At 46.6% G+C, this 6,871-nt stretch overlaps 1 non-coding gene across 1 annotated transcript; it reads left to right on the plus strand.

Moving 5' to 3' along the window:
• Positions 1-801: 801 nt before the first annotated feature.
• Positions 802-874, plus strand: trnav-uac (transfer RNA valine (anticodon UAC)). Its single transcript has one exon. It is a non-coding gene; the product is annotated as a tRNA-Val (tRNA).
• The last annotated feature ends 5,997 nt before the right edge of the window (positions 875-6,871 follow it).

Raw genomic sequence — 6,871 nt, forward strand, 5'->3', positions numbered from 1 at the left:
TGTCAAGTCAGATTGATAACCGTTCACAGTCTGCTCCGTGGTATAGGCTCCTGAAACACCTCTGTTTTCACTAATCAGACTTCAAAAGGTCCCGGTTCAACCGACTCAGATATACTCACACTCAGTTTCCTCACACACTGGCGGCTCTTCCCTCCTCATGGAATCAACTTCCAATAATTATGAACTTTATTACGTCCTTTGTTTTGAAGTCAATCGTTTTTTCTTTCTGGACTTTGTTCATTTCTGAGCTTGATACTGATCCTGCATGAGAAGTGGAGATATGTATGGCGGAGTTGGGAATTGGAAGGTCACCAGTTCAATTCCCCAGAAGACCGAGTGCTACAGAGGAGTCCCTGACCCATAGCCAGCTAGAGTTTACCTAGGGGAGAGTTTGATTTAAAGTGGATCAATTCTCTTTTTCTGCAGTTACTGACCTATAACTCGGAAAACATCTCTGCAGTTTTAGAAAAAGAAACTTCCTTTCCTACTTAGAAGGCTAGTTCTGGTTCTGGTCCAGGTTATCACGGTTCAGTTCCCAGAGGAAACAGCACTCTTTTTATCCTGGTAAATGTTCTCTATTTATAAAGCTCTTTATCAGGTCTCTTCTGGACCCCTCAAAGCTCTAGGGAAGCTAACACACCAGTATCTTGCCCGAGGACACATCCACATGTTGACTGCATGGGCTGGGATCCAACCAGTACCTGCTGGTTGATGGACGAACGAAGTACCATATCATCAGTAACAAAGCAAGCGTTGAAAAGCATCTCCGGGTGAGGGACTGCCCGAAAGCTGCATACCAGCGGTTCCATGGTGTAGTGGTCATCACGTCTGCTTTACACGCAGAAGGTCCTGGGTTCAATCCCCAGTGGAACCTGTATCTGGTCTCAAAGTCAGAACCCTTAATTTCAATGTGCGTAGACCATGGTTTTGGGGAGGACGCTGGGAAATATCCCGCATTATCTGAATCTGTAAAGAGAAGCGGTTAAAGGTTCAGATCCCGAGCTCCCCCTAACAATGCGAGTGAGGATAAAGGGGTGCATATTTTCTGGGTGAAGCTTGCTTTGAAAGGCTGGTGTTTCTAAAGGACTGCAGACTTGTTTGGAAGCATTAGAAAAGACTCCCTCTGCAGCTATGATATTTGTTTCAAATTGCTTGCAAGTCGCTAAGATGTGTAACAAAAGCAGACAGCGGATTAAAAAATGCATGAGCGCTGAGTGTGTGTGTGTTTGGATTAGCTGCAGCTCAGCTGGAGACTCTTGTTGGAGCCCGTTGCTTCAGTCTCCTCGAGGCTACGCTCATTGTGAGCAAACGTTTCTCCCCTCCATCCATCAGCGCCCTGAGGGATCCCTCGCCACGTCGTCTGCTCCTCCTCGTTAGCGCCTCCTCTCTGACCCGGCCCTGCAGAGAGCATCCTCCCCGTCCCCTCGCGTGTCTCCTGACGTCGCCGCTCGGCTCCACGGATGAATTATGGAGCGGCGGAGAGGCTGAGTGCATGCTCAATGTTTGATCAGATTAAAGAAGAGGGGCAGATCAGGAGAATCCTTCCAGGAAATACCAGTCTGAAGACGTGCTAACAGTTAGATGCTGCTGGACACGTGGCTTTGAGCTAAATGCTAAAGCCAGCATGCTGACCATGCTGACTCAGATTCAGGCTGATGTTTCAGGCTATTCTCATGCACTGTTCATAACCTCTTAAAGGTAATGCACTCACATCTGTGTTTATATCCAACACACAAAGACATTTATATTCAATGTTAATGGGAACAAGGAAGGATGAGGAGCTACAAAGACGGCACAGGCGTAGGTTGGGGTGAAGGGGTTTAAAAAAGGCGTACCTTCTCCCACAATCAATTGCTCGTGTCGTATGAAACCAGCTCATGTATGACGTAGATTCCTCACTTAAATAACGCCGGAGACCTCAATCTTAACTCAACCCAACCAAGTTGATTGGTGTAACTTCAAAAGGCTGGAAATCCACACACACTTTGCTTAAATCTGCATTTCAATGAGAATTTACTTTATCAACAACAACATGGAATACCTCTCCCTAAGATACCAGACTAACCATTGTCTGATATCTTCATGTTAACGTCATGGCTGGAGCTGATGGGAACGTCTAACTTTGCTGGTGTTCGATCGCAAATCAAACTTTTAGAGCTACGGTAAGAGGATCATCTTTCGGTGTTTGCTCTCAGCTCTGAATGCACCTGTTCCTCTCATCTTTACTTCACTGACAGACAACATAGCATTTCCTTTCCTCACGTTTGTTTCCATGCCTCCATCAGCTGTGTGGTAGTTGAACAGCAGTGAAACGGTCCAGTTCTGAGTCTGACTGGCTGTCCGGTGCTCCTCTGACTCATGCATGGAAGATGTTTGCACAACATCTTAACTTCAGGAGTCTTCTAGGCGTTGGAAGGCGTGTTTTTCAGCTTTGAATCGCAGCTGTCTGTCATCTCTTCAGGATCTAAAGAGTTTGTTTTCCTCCACAAGCTTTCTGCTAATCTCACTGACACAGATAGACAAACATCCCTGATGTATTTCTCTAGTTTTCAATGTCCACATACGTAAATAAACTCCACAAAAAGGAGTTTATTTACATATATTAAAGCTCTGATCTCTAGCTGAGACTCCATCAGATGTTTCTGCACTGGTCTTCCAAAGGGGATGGTCCCTCAGAGTGAATCTCGTCTCCTCTGTCAGGCTGTGAATATTTCAGCAGTGACTGCAGGTTCTGGGTCAGTGTGTCAATGTGTGTGTGTGTGTGTGTGTGTGTGTGTGTGGGGGGGGGTGGCACACTAAAGAGAAGGAGCAGTGATGATAATACAGACAGAGGAAGAATCTGATCTAGTGACCACCTTGCGTCTGAGGTCCTAACGAGGTGTGTTGTGTGTGTATATCTGCAAAACTCTAGCTTTCCCCTGGTGCAAAGCTGTCCTGATGTGAATTGTTGCGTCCCCCTTAAAGTGCACAGAATGCAAATGTGTGAGACATGAGGGACGGGAAATGACAAAGAGACACAGAACGACACAACTCAGATGCAAAATGACCACAAAGACACATCAAAGTTCAAGAGTTTTTACCAAAACATCAGCTGCCAAACTCTTAGTATACAGAATGTTCCGTGCACAACCTTTGACATGTGAACGGTTTTATCAGAAAAAGCTGTTTGTATGAAATATTTTCCTTATTGTTGTATTATTTATTAGATACAACATTTTCTTATCTTAGCTTCTCTTTTTGTTTAAATATTTAGGTTTGATCTGATCTTTTATTGGCTATTTTACTATAACTAATAATGCTTAAAACATGAACTGCTATCATCGATTAAAATACTTTGAGTTTGGACATTTGACTTTTAACTTATGTTTATATTTATTTCATACATTTTTTATTTCACTTTTATTTATTTTATTCTCAAATGACAGATCAACACCTTTTCCTCAAAAAGACACTTTTCTGTGACAGAGAGGATTCCCTCCCAGATTGTGTTTCCTCACATCTCGTCTTCATGACTCCTTCACCTCGTCTTCCTCTCCTCCTCTCCTCCTCTCTCCTCTCCTCCTCTCTCCTCTCTCCTCCTCTCTCCTCCCTCCTCTCCTCCTCTCTCCTCTCTCCTCCTCTCTCCTCCTCTTTCCTCCTCTCCTCCTCTCTCCTCTCCTCCTCTCTCCTCCTCTCTCCTCCTCTCCTCCTCTCTCCTCCTCTCCTCTCAGTCAGCCTGAAGTCCTCTGGATTCTGTTTTCTGTTTTTTTATCTGCCCCAGATCCCCCAGCCTCATAGGTGCGTGATGACGCCTATTAGCATGTCTTTGAATTATGAAGTGTGTGTGTGTGTGTGTGTGTGTGTGTGTGTGTGTGTGTGTGTGTGTGTGTGTGTGTGTGTGTGTGTGTGTGTGTGTGTGTGTGTGTGTGTGTGCATTAGATTAAGTGAGGAGTCAGAGGTCGCTGCAGATGAACAACAGAGAGACTTTCTGCTGACTCTGCAGCCTCGTTACATCAAACTGGATGATCAATGAAATCAACTCTTCTTCTTCTTCAGGTTTTCTCGGTAACACCACACACTCAGCGCTCAGCCAACAGGAAGTAGATCAGATGGTGGTGCAGGGCTTTCTATCTGACACCATCAGGAGGTGCTTCAGGTTCAGGTTCAGGTTCAGGTTCAGGTTCAGGTTCAGGTTCAGGTTCAGGTTCAGGTTCAGGTTCAGGTTCAGGTTCAGGTTCAGGTTCAGGGCAGAGGAGCAGATCGTATCAGCTGCAAGTGAAATGCACGTTCACTGCTAATTAGCCAATGCCAGCATGCTCACACACTGGATAAACACACACGCATTCATTTATTGAGGCCACCCACGTCCCTCAGGATAATAAACTGTGAAGGTTGCTCCTCGTCTCTGTCAGGATATTACCTGGAGGGACGAACTGCCCCTCCGTCGTTTTGTCCTGTCTGACCCTCCGGAGACAGGAGGGGGGGAAGCCGTTTTATTCTGGTGTTCAGTAAGAAGTAATAGTAGTGCCATTGATGAATTGACTTCCTGGACACAACACACACCTTCCATTAACCTCTTTATGTGATGAAGAACATTTATCTGATGCTCTCAGAGAAACGTCTTCATAATGACTCATTTTTTCTGTTACCTGTTTTCAGAAACTCCTTTCAACCTTTCACAATAAAAGCTCCAGACATCTGAGACGCTGACCGAGGGCTCTTTAACACGCAGAACAAATATACAAAAGGGACGTTAGAATCAGAGAGAGGAGCGCCAATCCTTCATTTTATCTGAATACAGAGCTACCATCAATATATTGTACACACTGCTGCCTGTATGCATAATCACACACACACACACACACACACACACACACACACACACACACACACACACACACACACACACACACACACACACACACTCTTGCCCTAAGGTGAGACCCAGTTGCTACGGTGACAGCTTCCACCTCTCCCCTGCTGTCAGTTCGGATCTCCTGCTGGAGAGAGGCCAGACATGTTTCACCGTCACATTTATAAATATACACATAATAATAAAATGTGTCTCAAATTTCTGCTTCCTCTAATTCTGCATAAAGGTTCAATATGTCTCTCACGGTGATGCTGCTCCTGGGATATTTGCACAGAGAGCTGGTGCAGAATCCTCCGCTCTCTGTGCAAAATTCACCTGGATCAGCATTAACACACATACACACACACACTCAGACACACACACACACACACACACACACACACACACTGAAGCTCTCAGCATTACAAGAGCTGGTTTTAAGTTGAGTGCCTTTATAAGACTGGGATATTTCATCTGAAACAGAGCGACCGGATGCCACACCTTATGTGTGTGTACTCTGAAACACCTCGGAGTGAGACTAAGTCATCTGCGGCTGAACGTGGTGACTGAACCTCTCTCTGTTCCCTGCAGGTCATCAGCAGCTGTGAAGAAGACACACACATGTGAGTTCAGCTTCTGTTTCAGCCGTCTGTCTGTGGGGTGTGTGAACAGTCTGGTTAAACTGGGAGAAGTGTTCCTGCTGTATCTGTCCGCCAACACAGGGACTGTTGGTGCTGGGTTTTTGTGGAGGAATGCACAAAGTCTGGCTGCTCTTCTGCTGCTTGATGGTTTAAAAACCTTGAATAAAACTGGACCTGTAGCGACTCATGGTACTGCTTCAGTATAGTGGGATCCTCCTGCAGTGGTAAAACACACCTCAGACTACACAGAAGCAAAATGAACACGCAAAACACATGTGGAAAATGTGTTGAATAAACTCAAAAATTCTGATTGAAAATGTTGGACAAATAAGATAAAAATGTTTAAGAATTTAGCAAAAATGTTCCCAAAGATATGTGAAAAGAAAAGTATTTAAAAATATTGCTCAATCCGATTCTCAAACCTCAGATTGAAGAGTTTTTCACTCTCACAAGGATCCTGGAGGGGGCCTGGAGGGGGCCTGGAAGTACGCTCATCCGGTCTACATGTGCTTTGTGGATTTGGAGGAGGCGTATGACCGGGTTCCCAGGGAGATACTGTGGGAGGTGCTGCGGGAGTATGGGGTGAGGGGGACTCTACTCAGGGCCATCCAATCTCTCTACTCCCAAAGCGAGAGCTGGGTCCTCGGCAGCACGTCGGACCGATTTCCGGTGAGGGTTGGCCTCCGCCAGGGCTGCGCTTTGTCACCAATCCTGTTTGTGATATTCATGGACAGGATTTCGAGGCGTAGTCGTGGGGGAGGGGGTCTGCAGTTTGGTGGGCTAAGGATTGCACCACTGCTTTTTGCAGATGATGTGGTCCTAATGGCTTCATTGGTCTGTGACCTTCAGCACTCACTGGATCGGTTCGCGGTCCGAGTGTGAAGCGGCTGGGATGAGGATCAGCACCTCCAAATCTGAGGCCATGGTTCTCAGCAGGAAACCGATGGACTGTCCACTCCAGGTAGGGAATGAAGCCTTACCCCAAGTAAAGGAGTTCAAGTATCTCGGGGTCTTGTTCTCGAGTGAGGGAACAATGGAGCGTGAGATGGGCCGGAGAATCGGAGCAGCGGAAGCGGTACTGCAGTCGCTTTACCGCACCGTTGTGAGGAAAAGAGAGCTGAGCCAGAAGGCAAAGCTCTCTGTCTACCGGGCCATCTTCGTTCCTACCCTCACCTATGGTCATGAAGGATGGGTCAGGACCGAAAGAACGAGATTGCGGATACAAGCGGCCGAAATGGGATTTCTCCGCAGGGTGACTGGCGTCTCCCTTAGGGATAAGGTGAGAAGTTCAGTCATCCGGGAGGGTCTCGGAGTAGAACCGCTGCTCCTTCGCGTTGAAAGGAGCCAGTTGAGGTGGTTCGGGCACCTAGTGAGGATGCCACCTGGGCGCCTCCCTAGG

The sequence above is a fragment of the Eleginops maclovinus genome, chromosome 4, assembly GCF_036324505.1.
Source record: "Eleginops maclovinus isolate JMC-PN-2008 ecotype Puerto Natales chromosome 4, JC_Emac_rtc_rv5, whole genome shotgun sequence".
NCBI lineage: Eukaryota > Metazoa > Chordata > Actinopteri > Perciformes > Eleginopidae > Eleginops > Eleginops maclovinus.